This window comes from Marmota marmota, unplaced genomic scaffold (assembly GCF_001458135.2).
Source record: "Marmota marmota marmota unplaced genomic scaffold, marMar, whole genome shotgun sequence".
In the NCBI taxonomy this organism is placed as follows: domain Eukaryota; kingdom Metazoa; phylum Chordata; class Mammalia; order Rodentia; family Sciuridae; genus Marmota; species Marmota marmota.
In genome coordinates, this window is record NW_026000093.1 from 473,345 (window position 1) to 486,233 (window position 12,889).

Sequence of the window (12,889 nt, forward strand, 5' to 3'; positions counted from 1 at the left end):
GAATATTTTGATCTCTTTAATTCCTTGGTTTTTCTTCATTCTGCCCCAGCCTCCTGGCAGGGATACCTAAGGAAGGAAGTCTGCCAGATGGTGGCATTCCATAATATTATGTTTGGAATCATAATGAACAATTTTTTGTGTTATTGAAATGGTACTTTTTTAAAAACAATCATTCCTGATTTTGCTCTCTAGAAGAGCAGAATCTTGCTCAGTGCTACAATTTGGTATGGGGAGCACTGAACTGACATGTTAGTCAGGAGAGTATGATAATCTGCTTCCATCATGGTATCTCCTAGTTTTTCTATTTGTTTCTCTCTAAATCGTTCTTCTTCTGGCTTTCTTTTTGTCTCTTTCTCCCCCCACCCCACAGAGGTAATGGGTAAGGGTATTTTGTGGACATGAAGGAAAGTGGCTTATGTTCCTATAGAGAGTCGACTGCACTCATTCAAAGGTAGGGATCAGTATTATAAAAACACATGGATAGTTATTTCAAAGGAGAATATATGGAAAGGAGAGTATAGCCTCTGTACTCAGTTATTATTTTTATAAAAGTTTTATTCTTCAGTAAATTAGGAAATCAGACATTTGGTCTTCACAAAAATATTTCATGCATTTTGCCTAGAACTCTAATTGGTCACATTTAATCCTATGTAGACTTGAAACTTGCCTCAGCCTCTTCCAAATTTTCACATGACTTCTGCCCTCTTGGTCATCTAGCCAAGGGTTACTACAAATCAGGTATTCCTATCTGTGTCTCTACATCCTTGACTCAGACTCTGGAACTTGAATCTCTAGGTAGTTCTCAGTTGAAGTTAATTTGAGGAGTCATTGCTGTCATGCTGGCCCCAAATCAGAGGGACTCAAAAGCAGTGTTTTTGATCTTGTAACTTTGGTACAAGGTTTTCTTTTCTTTTTATTCCTTTTGTTTTTTGTTTTGTGTATGTAAAATACAGAACTTACTCCTGTATGAGGGATTACTTCCTCACATGAGTTAGGTCTGCTCAGGTGTTTCAGTAGGACTTGGTAAGCCCCAATTTCACTTTAATTCACAAATAAAATTCTAATTTGCAATATATCCAATATTTATTTGGTTTCTTAGTGCAGAAGAAATTTGAGTTTCTCAAATACCGTATGTTTCTCAAGAAGTTTTTAGTGGCATTTCTTGTAATGAATTTCTTATAATCAAAAAAAAAAAAAAAAAAAAAAAAAAAAAAAGAAAAATAGATAAAGAAAAAAACTACTAATGAGCAGGTTTATCTATAATCACATTTTTTCCGAGTTTGTGGTCAGAGCTTAGGTGAGTTTTCAGTTTTCCTTGTGTGCACTTAGGCTGGATAATTTTTCCCATGGAATGTACACCTACTTGGGTAGAGGTGCCACAGCAGACCCCCTTCTGCTCTTCTCTGTCAGTCTCAAAGCAGGCCTATGGCTTGTTTACCTTGTGCTAGTATAGCATGTATTGCAAAAGAGAGAGTCCCCAAGTGTTTGGGGGTTATAATACCTGCATAGCTGGTTTCTTTTTCTCATCTAGTTTTTCTATGCATTTTTTCCTCTAGAAGCATCAAGCTCCTTTTTGAATATTGAGTTTTATAATAAGCCATGGGCAAATCTGCCCTCTTTTTGTGCTCAACAGAGATTGCTCTGCCTAGCCCTCTTAGTCCATGTTCTCACAGTCCATGTGACATAGAAAAAGGTAGAAGTCTCCTGTCCCCATTTAACCAGAGTTCCTTTCCCCAATAGGCAAGCAGTATTATTGAGCTCTTCCTGAAATTTAAATAAATGAAGATGAGCATCTGTTACTTGCCCTTTATAGACAAATGACTGCATATTCCATAGCTGCTCTATACTTGAAGGTATATTGTGGGCCCCAAGGCTCATAGTGACATGAAAAGTGTACTTCTTACCACGATTGTGAAGTATTCCATCAATTTAGCTGTCTCCTATGGGCAGACTTTTAGACTGTTTCCCATTTATGTGCATGAAAATGCACTTTTCCAAGTTCTGTTCCTTTTCCTAAATTAAGCCATCTTTTAATATGTGTTCTCAATGTCTGAAAGAAGAGATTTCTTTTCTTTTCCTAGAATTTCTTTTCCATTTATTCCTATGTTAAAATTTTAAAATATAATTTAAATGTTAAACAGATTGACTTGTGTATAACTCTGAGCTACTATCTGTGCTGTTACTTCATTAATATGGATACCAGGGTGGATGGTGTATTTGTTAACCTCTTTTCTAAAGACTGTTCTTCCAGGCAAGGTAGGATAGGTAATTAATTGTATGAATGGTGGTAGGTTGAATTGTGGGAAAAAAAGAATTGTTAAGTTTCCTGTGTGTGCTTAAGATGCTATGAAATATAGACACACATAGAATGTTCCTGTTACAATGGGAAAGTAAAGTATATCAGTTAAAAAATTTTGGGAAGCCAGAGCAAGATAAAGATAATATCAGGTGTTCTAAGTCAGAGGAAGCAAAGCAGACTGTGAATGAAAGCAGTGAGAAATCTTTGTGAAACTGGTTCTTCCAGGCTAGGGTGTGTCACTTGGGAGCACAGCTGAGCAAAGGCTTAAGGTAAGACCGAAAGGTGAGGTGTCCCAAAGACTGAGGGTGTGGTGTGGAATTGAACAGTAGGGTCGGAGGTGTGAGTCTGGGGCTTGGGAGATATACTGAGTTTTGGCTCTGTGCTGGAATAAAGAACTTTGGCAGATGTCCCTGGAAGAGGGCCTCATGCAGTTCCTGAAGAGGAGAATATTGAGGAGGAGAATATTGTTAGGGACTTTCTCAGGAGGAATGTGTAGGCTGGAGCAAGTGTGCACACAGACACAAAGACAAGGAAGTAGCAGAAGGTCAGGTTAGGAAATCAGTGTTTATGATGATCCTATTCCAGACATGAAGAGTGTCTGAAAATGGAGAGGAAGGGCGAGTTCTTAAATTTTATAACTGAATTAGTTTTGATTCAGTTTTGATATAAAAGAGAACATAGAGTAAACAAATGATAAAGCACTCATTCGAAGGCTGAGATCTTGGAATACTGACCATTCAGTTGAACATACAGGTAATATAGAAAAACAGAAATCTGAGAAAGTGGAAGATTATTAATTGAGTTTTATTAGGTGAAGTCTCATGAGATACACACATCTTTTCTGTGTAGAAGTGGTTAACATATGATAGACTATGGCAAAGAAAGTCACATGAGGTATTCCTTTAGAAAATAATGTCTAAAATGTCCTTATTATTACCATTATTGACTATTTGTAAAGCCTATTATTGACTGTAAAATATATGTGCAATCATTCCTATTTAATGACAGAAAAGATCTGTGAGTAAATATAATGTCTCTTAAGCATTTATGAAGATAAGTGGATTAAGACTAAAAGGGCTAGAGGCACAGATTTGAGAGTTTGAGGTTTTTGGTTATTACCGTCTCAGGATTGAAAAATAAAATCCCGTACAGGGAGAAGCTGAGTGTCTCTTTCTAACGAATGCCATAACATTTTTTTTCTTGATACTAATTATTTTGGTGCCAAATTTTTATGTTCTGTGTTTTACAATTTACTCTGGCCAGTGGAACTCTCAGTGATTGCTAGTGTGCACACTTCTAGTCGCACATGGTGTGGGCGATCCTTGGGACTGCGAATAGGATGGCTCTAACTACCATGGTTAAATTCTGTTATTTGGCTTCAAGAAGGGACTTTTTCCTTAGTGGGCTTGACCTAATCCTTCAAGCCCTTCAATCTGGTCCAATCAGAGGCTGAGGAGGTCAGAGATTTGAATCAGGAGAAGGGTTGATATGCTGTTGCTGATTTGAAAATGGAAAAGGCAAGGATCATGACAGCATTTCAGACTTCAGAGTAGACCAGTTGTTATCCATCAAAGAAATGGGGAGCTGAGTCCTGTAGCCCAAAGACCTAAATTCTGCCAGTGACAAGAATTAGCATGGAATTGAACTTTCTTCAAAGCCTCTGAAACTAAGCCCTACCAAAAACAATTTAATTTGAGCTTTGTGGTACTCTGAGCAGAGCCCAGCTAAAATGCACTGGATTGCTAACAACAGTGAGCTGATAAGTGGGTGTTGCTTTAAGCCTCTTAAGTTTATGGTAATTTATTATACAGCAATAGAAAACTTATGCAGATTTTGTGAACAACAGTTGAATGTTACAGGTCATATAGACTGTTATATAACTGCAAATACTTAAGGGAAATGCAAGCATATAAAGAAGCTAAATTGTTGGCAACTTCTCTTTCCCTTTCCCCTGGTCCTCTCCACTTCTTTCATAGCACTTAGTGTATTAGGTTTATAACCAGCCTCAGTCTTAGTATGGTAGAAGCAGCATCTATCAATTGCTTGCTGTTCATCAAGTACTCATCAAATGAAGGTAGGGAAGGAATCTTAAGCTGCTCGGTGATGGAAAAAGGCAGCTAGAGGAAGAAAAGGAAGATGAAAATCATAAGAACACAGTGATTGAAAGGGCAAATTAGGAACTGTAGGATGACACATGTGGTACTAGTCTATACCATAGGCTGGGTAGCTTATAAACAACAGAAATTTGTTTCTCACCGTCCTGGAGATTGGGAAATCCAAGATCAGGGAACCAGCTGATTCATTATCTGATAAAGGCACATTTCCTGCTAGCTGTCTTTTTGTTATAAGAGACATGGGGCCTCTTATATCATGGCACAAATCCCATTTATAAGGGCTCCACCCCCATGACCTAATCACCTTCTAAGGGCCTATTCCTGATAACATCCTATTAGGGGTTAGGATTTCAACATAAGAATGTTAGTTGGACATAAACATTCAGCTGCAGAAAATATCAGTGGTTGTTAAACAGAGTTAGCAAGAGTCAGTAATTCAAAAAGATGATTTTGCTAGGAAGTTCCTACAGCTGAGTGTGGATGGTTTCAATGAAACAAGAATTTGGCAATCAGAATAAAAAGGAGATTTTGGAGCTTGTGTTTTGTTACTGAGGTCAGTGTCATGGTCATAACGTAAATAGAGAAAACATCATGTGTATACTTAACCCTTCCCTTCCATAAACACATCTTTTCTGTGTAAGAAGTGGTTAACATATGATAGACTATGGCAAAGAAAGTCACATATGAGGTATTCTTATAGAAAATAATGTCAAAAGTGTCCTTATTATTACCATTATTGACTATTTGTAAAGCCTGTTATTGACTGTAAAATATATGTGCAATCATTCCTATTTAATGACAGAAAAGATCTGTGAGTATTTATGAGCATTAGGGAAAGAATTCTGGGCATGATTTAAAAAATGGTAGATAAAGTTGCTGGAATATGAAGTTTCTATGAAGTTCAAATGTCTGTAAATGAAAGGTTCCTTAGACATTATTATGAACATTCTATGGCTAAATGTAGCTATACTGCCAGAGAAATGATTGGTAGCATCATTCTCTGTGACTAGGATACATTTCCTGGGCATGTGAAAACATTCCTTCTGAGAAGTTAACCATTTATGATGTAGAAACTGGAAGCTTATTTAGAGGGTGCGTTTGTATCTGAAGAGGATATTTCAGGTCATTGTAAAATGCAGAGAAACTTGACCAGAATTGTTAGAGTGGGTAGGAGTAAGTGAATGAGAGTGCTTTTTCCCCTCTATTCCTTTTAGTTGGTATCACTGTCATCTACTTTTCCACGAAAATTCTGTAAGGAATAGAGAATGGAAGAGGCAGTTCTTAACAGGACAGTGATTACACAACATGATTTGACTATTGTGTGCCAACTTTACCCCAAAGTGCATTGTTAAAAGTTTGAATTTATAACTAATTATTACCTGAACTACTTAGTGCTTTAACTGTATTTGAGACCACAAGTAGTTTCTTCAATATTTTCTCAAGGGCTTAAGACTTAATTCTCCCTCTTGACTTCCTCTTCATCTTAGAAACTGCAATTTCCTTTGCAGGGACAGCTTCCTGCTGGGTGCTGTTCTCTTCAGCTACTTCTGTGTTGGGTGCCCTGTGTTTTTATCTAAAGCCATGAGTACATTGCAACATTAACCATTTCATCATGATGAGAATTGAGAAAGTCTCACAGGAAATCACAAGTTGAATATCCCTAACACAAGCCTTGAGTTTCTCGGTTGCTGTGTCATGATAGGCAGTTGGTGTTCTGAATGGCAGTTATGAAGAGGACACTTTTGTAGAAAGGAATTCTTTTCTAGGGATGTATTTATGGGTCTAATCATCTGGGAAGTAAAATATATGTAGAAAGAAAATATTTTCACCACAGTCTGAAAAGATCATATGATCAGTACTGTTTTCCCTTAAGTTCATGTCAAGTTCATTAATTTTCAAGTGACTTTTCTGATTTGTCTGTTTATTTTTCAAGCCCCTTACCCCTATTATAGGAGATTCTTTTTTTCTTTTTTTTTTAACAGCACTGTTTCATACTTCATTCTCTTCTGTTTTTTGTACTGCAAGTCTTTTGTGCACTGCTCATCTCATTTTTTCTGTGCAGGAGCTTGTTTCATGATTATCTGCTGAAAAGATGGCTTTGAAGGCACAAGAATTGGTCACAAGAATGTGGTTAATTGATGAAGCAAGTAGTATCTATAAATTTGGTCTCTGGGGGGCTTTTTTTGTATGTAGTATTTAATGTAAAAGAATCTGACTCCTGCCCTTGCAAGGCAGAAGGAACTGCTTGAGTTTCCTTCTCTATCAGCTGCAGAAGTGGTGCAAAGTGTATTTCCTCTTTGTTGCTGCTCAGATAGAACAGTTGCCTCTAGGACTTCCCAACACATAAGGGAAAGGAATATTGTGAAAGAATGTTTTTCCCTGTCATTGTTATTTAGAGATCAGTTATAGAGAAGTTTTCAGTAAGTGATGTGGTCAAAGATTTATTTGTTTCATACTCGATATTCTCAGAGTCAGGATACAAAAACCAAGTCAGGCTTTCATGGAGCTCACAGTCTCAAAGAACAGATAAACATGAAGATAAATAATTGTAGCACACAGAAACTCAGTAATTGAAACAGATACAAAATGTGGTGATGACCAGCCTTCCAAGGGTTAGGGCTTTATAGTAGATAACACTAAAGCCAATACAGGAAACTCTATAATGGTAGAACTTTGGTGGGTGCTATCTGGGTACCCACTGTAAAATTCACTCATCATGGTAGGATGTCAAAAAGGCTTCACAGATGAAGGATGCATGAAGACATCTTCAACACTAGGGCTAGGGGTATAGCTCAGTGGTAAAATGTGTTCTTCTAGATACTGACATAGATCAGGGGGTTAAAAGGATAAAGAATAAGGCTCAGATGGACAGACCAGAGCTCACTGGCCATTTACTCTGTACCTGGAGCAAACTGCTCAATTTTTCTAAGCCTTGGCTTCTTTTCTAATTTGGGCTGCTGTAACAAATACCCATAGACTGGGTGGCTTATAAATAATAGAACTTGATTTCTCATAGTTCTAAAGGCTGGAAGTCAGAAATCAGGGTGCCAGTGTAGTCTGTTCTGATCAGAACCCATTTCCAGTTTGTAGTCTGTTGACTTCTCACATCCTCACATATTTCATGGAGGGCAAACTAATAGTCTGATACTGGTACTGATCCCATTCATGAGGGTTCTGCCCAGATGACCTGATTACCTCCCTGAGAACCACCTCAAATACCATCCCATTGGGGATTAGATGAATTTTAGGAGGACACAAACATTCAGTCCTTAACAGTTTCTTTCTCTTTAAAATGGGTATGATGGTTCCTCTCTCATAGTGCTGTAGTAAGGATCAAAAGAGGTCATGAAAGAAACCACTGAACCAGTAGATTACTTTTAAGTAATCTTTTAAAACCAGTAAATTACTTCTAAGTAATCTTTTAAAATCTTTTGTTGGGGGAAAACTCATAAATACTTAGCTAGGTTCTACCAGGTGAGGTAAAAATCCTCTACTTGGAACTTTCTTGGATATATGAATCATCTTTTTGAACCTAACTACTCATGTTGTTTGCTCTCTTTCTGCAACATACTGACCACACCAGAATTCTCCCCACATGGCGGCTTCTCATTCCTCTGTTCTTATTGCTATGCTTAGAGTACCTTCCTCTTCCCAACCTCTGCCTCAGCTGTGAAACATCTATTCATTTGCAAGCTACCTCTTCTGGGAAGACTTCCCCATAAACTCGAGCCCTCTTCCCTGTAAATCCTCCCATGCCCATATCTACCAGAGCCCCTGAGATCTAAAATTACTAATGTGTTTGTTTTTCTGTTCCTTCTATATTGTAAGTTTCTTGAGGTTTAAAAAAATAAAAATGCCTTATTTATCTTTTATCCCCAAGCTAGAACAATGCCTGGCACATAGTAAACATGTGATTAATATTTGATGAGTGGAAAAGGATAGGAAAACTTTTCTTCTTTTCCGTTCTTTTTTTTTTTTTTTTTTTTTTTTTTTTAATAATTGAGGTTCAGAGAGGTTAAAAGAATTGGCCAGGTCACCCCACTGGAAGAAACACAATGCCTAAAATTCTTAGCAAGGCTTGGGTACTGTTCTTGTCATGAAGGAAATGAAAAAGAAGAAATAAGAGATCTCAAATTAGTCTTTAAATGCTTATTCTTTAATTCCCAAGCTTGGGATTTAGCTGTAGAAAATGGAGGTAAACATGATAATGTTCAATACACTGCTGTGGAAGTTATTCCTGAAATGAAACAATTTTTAATGAAATTAAAAATCTCCAGTTCATCATAGAAGTGGTATTTCAAGTAGTATTTCAGATAGTGCTGTGCTGCTCCTTTTAGAAATAAAGACCTAACCTTTACTTAATTGAAAAACTTAGTTGTAAAAAATCACATTTGTTAAAAATTTTATAACTTATCTCTGGGCTGGTGTTGTGGCTCAGCGGTAGAGCACTCGCCTAGCACATGCGAGGCCCTGTGTTCGGTCCTCAGTACCACATATAAATAAATAAAATAAAGGTATTGTGTCCAACTACAACAAAAAAAAAAATTAAAAAAATTAGAACTTATTTCTTCTAAATTGTTAGTCCTTATTTGAAAAGAAGTAGACCCTATTACTATGTAACTTAGAGGACATTAAACATTTCTGATTCAAGCAGTTTCACTTGATCCTGTGAAGAAAATTAGGCATATGGTAGGTAATTAATCTGACTATTGGCAATTTGAAGCAGACAAGTATTCAAAGTATTCGCAATTTCAGGGTTTAAGAAATCAGTTTCCAGAGTTTATTTCTGGCCACTGATTCGGTGAATTTTAGTAGGTTCAAAGTCAGTTCAATTTCTGTGATTTGCAAATCAAGAGGATTTTAGTGGTAGGCCAGAATTACTGTTGTTTAAAGTGTTTGTAAAACTAACATTAATATTTGATTGTCTTGATACATATTTCTGGCTATTTTCAGATATTAATAAAATGTCTAGGGGAATGAGCCTAGGAGAAATAAGTTGAAGTAAGTGCTTACCCCTGTTTTCTTTTCGTAGTCCTCTTGTCCGCACTGATAGTCATGTGTTACTGTTTTGTTTTGTTCTTTTAATAAATGTTGAGCTGTTCTTGACCTGTTGTATCTGCTGTTTTAGGTTAATTTCTTTTACTCATCCTAGGTGTAGTGGTCGTTTCTACTGAGCCATCTTTTTTCCCCCCTTATCCATCTGGGATATTTTTAACATAGAATTATGGACAGATGTGGAGAAAGTCAGTCAAAAGGAAATGTAGAAGTGACTGAGGATATAGCATAGCTAGAATACTTACCAACATGTACAGGGCCCTAAGTTTGATCCCAGCACTACGAAAACAAAAGAAAAACGGACTGTAGGAGGAAATAAAATAAATTTCTCTATAAGTTAAAACTGCGTTAATACAAACCATTTCTAATAAAACCTTATTTGCTTCATGTTTATCTTTAGTTGTCCATTTGAACATTTAAGATAAAGGCCGTATCAATTCAATCAATTTTTGCCTTGAAGTAATAACAAAAATATAAATTATCCCATTTTGGATATATTTCTAAATTGTTTGGACTTATTTATTTTTCCTTGTATGTGTAGTTTTGGAGTTCTAAACATATGTGGAGGTTGACTTTTGTTTTTCTTCTTTTTTTATATTTGCCCAGAAAAAAAGAGAGTTGTTTCCTTCCACCCCCGGCCATAATGGTTTAGTTATAGATGTTGTCCTCATTTTTAGTTGAGTTTTAATGTTCTTATTTGCTCTGGATGACTTGGCTTTCAGTTATAACTAATCAAGGAGCGAAAGCCATTTAAAAACAAGCATTTAATTTTAACAGATGGGGCTAGGTAAGTTTGCAGCCAAGACTGGTAGACAATTTATAGGAATGTGATTCTCGTATTTTGCTTTGTCTAGTTTAGAAGTATTAGTTTTTCTTCCTTTTTTTTTTTTTTTTTTGGTTAAAATAGATCAAATAGCTATAATTAAAACCCAAATAGTACTGCTTTCATTTACAACAGGGCCTTCAATGCAACAGTTATAATTATTCCATATTTTCAAGCTATTAGAAATTTCTTATTTTTTTCAGTTTCTTTTGAGATAGTTGACATCAAATCAGCAATTTGTGAATGATGAACAAAGGAATTTGAATAGATTTGGGGCTCTTACAAGTATTGTTAGGTACCTAACATGGTAGAGAAGGTTTTTCAGTTTAGCTTTATGTAAATTGACTCCTAAACATTTAAGATTCATTTTAATCCTGGACCGGTGTTCCCAGAAGTTTGTGTCAGACTAGCAAATCATTCATCATTATGATTTAAGATAGGATTCTTTTTAAGAAAGATCATTTCAAAATCTTCTTCTCTCACAGTGGCTTCTTAAAAAGGAACTTTGATTATGTTAGGCAAATTTTGAGATCTTTTTTGTTCAATACTGAATACAATTATTGGGTAAATTAAGTGTTTTAAACTCTTTGATTTTAAGAATCAGTTGCAGGATTGGATACAAATCCTGTACAGAATTGAATAACAAAAAGATGATCTGTTACTAGGGAACTTTGAAAATGGAGAATCTTGAGGCTTTCTTTAAAAAGAAAAAAAAAAATCTTGTTTGTTTAACCTAGAAAATAAATAAAGGAAAATCATTTTAACTGAAGTTTACAAACTATAACTAGCAGGCCAAATTTGGCCTACTACTTATCTCCTTAAATGAACTTTTGCAGGAACCCAGCCAAACTCATTACTTTATGTGTTGTTTATAAGTTATTTATGATTGCTGTCACATTAAAATGGCTGATTTGAGTGTTTGTGACACACTGTATGGCTTGAAAAGCTTGAAATATTTGTTGTATGGTCCTTTATTGGAAAATTTGTTGCCCCCCCCCTTTTTTTAGAGAGAGAGAGAGAGAGAGAGAATTTTAATATTTATTTTTTTAGTTTTCGGCGGACACACATCTTTGTTTGTATGTGGTGCTGAGGATCAAACCCGGGGCCGCACACATGCCAGGTGAGTGCGCTACCGCTTGAGCCACATCCTCAGCCCCAATGTTGGCCCCTTTTTGAAATAGTGATTTGCTTTCTAGCCATATCATTTCACTTTCATGGCTTCCGCGAATTGGGATTGAGATTTCTTTTAAGTTCTAAACATAAGTTATTTTAAAAATATATCTAGTTATAACTGATTACCAGGATTGTATAGACTAGTTTTTACATTTTATTCTACTGAAATTAAGGAAAATGTGTTAAAATAATAAAAATCACATTTAATTATATGTGTTGGAGCCCCCAAGATAAATTTTAGTGACCTGCTAAAAGTAATCATAAGAAGTCAGAAATGGGTATACCCATGGCTTTGGTTAATTATAGCAAAGGGTAGAGGTGCAGCAGGAGCATTCTAGAGCTTCCAAGATTCCTATTCTGGGGGAGCTGCAAAGGACATGCTCAGTTCCTATAACAATGAATTGTAGCAGCCCATACAAAGTTTTATCTTTTGGGGAAGACCTAACAGGTCAGTGCCTACTGACTGACTTGCTGTTATTGAAACTCCAGTCCTATAGAAGGAAAGTAGGTGTTTACCATAAATTATATTGCTTGCACAAACTAAAATCTACACAAAGTGGTACAGAGTGGTCAAGGCTTCGTGCATGCAAAATGTTTCCATCAGAATATTCCAAGAGTTCACTTCTTAAGTACTCATCAAGGGCCAGTCACTAGAACAGCCTCTTCGAGAATTATGTTAAATTGGAGCACCTCAGCCTGCTAAGTTGATGCTTTCCTGGAAACTCCATCTCCAGTATCATATACTTCACAAACAAAATGTTTTTCTAGATGAAATCACATTTCAAATATATTCTTTTAATGACTTGATTACTTTTAGTCAGCATTCTGATTTTCCCATAAGAAATATTATATGACTTCATAAATTAAGCCTAGAATAACTTTATAGAATCATGGGTCTTCAAAATTAATAAAGATAATAAAACTGATAAACATTGTTTTGTTTGAATTCAAAATTTAAACCAAGTGTCCAGGACTATCTTTGTCATTTCTAGATTTTATAGGGATTAAAGTATCTTGCAGTTTTTTCCATAGTTCATGTTCTTGCATGAATATCAAAAAGTAATCATTTTCAGTGATGACTTATCTCCATAATATTGTTTTAGCTCATTGTGGCCAATAAAATTCCCAACAGTATATTAAATATTATCTTTTACCTATCGAAATAACGAATTAAACAAGCATTATGAGATATTACACCTTTTAAATTCCTTGATATTAAAGTCCTTGGTGTATCATCTTTATTGAATTTCAAGATTATGGAAAAGTACATAGGTCAGTTTTTTCTTAGAGACAATTAATTTTGCCTTTTCTCACATTTGTAGCTATTAAAGCTAAAACTCATGTGCGCACGCATATGCACACAAATATATATACGTATTTCCCCCTAGTTTTTGGCTCCCTTTATTTTGTAGACAGAGTTGGGAA

At 35.8% G+C, this 12,889-nt stretch overlaps 1 protein-coding gene across 7 annotated transcripts in view; it reads left to right on the top strand.

Annotated features, from left to right (window-relative positions):
* Nucleotides 1-12,889, top strand: part of Spidr (scaffold protein involved in DNA repair) — a 394,388-nt gene that overhangs the window by 85,131 nt on the left and 296,368 nt on the right. Inside the window, exon 1 of one of the 7 annotated variants that reach the window (XM_048782867.1) lies at nucleotides 11,337-11,411. The exons of the other annotated variants lie outside the window; for them this stretch is intronic. The gene's annotated coding sequence lies outside the window, so the exon portion shown is untranslated. Of the gene's footprint in view, nucleotides 1-11,336; nucleotides 11,412-12,889 lie in introns of those variants that run through there. 7 annotated transcript variants of the gene reach the window in all.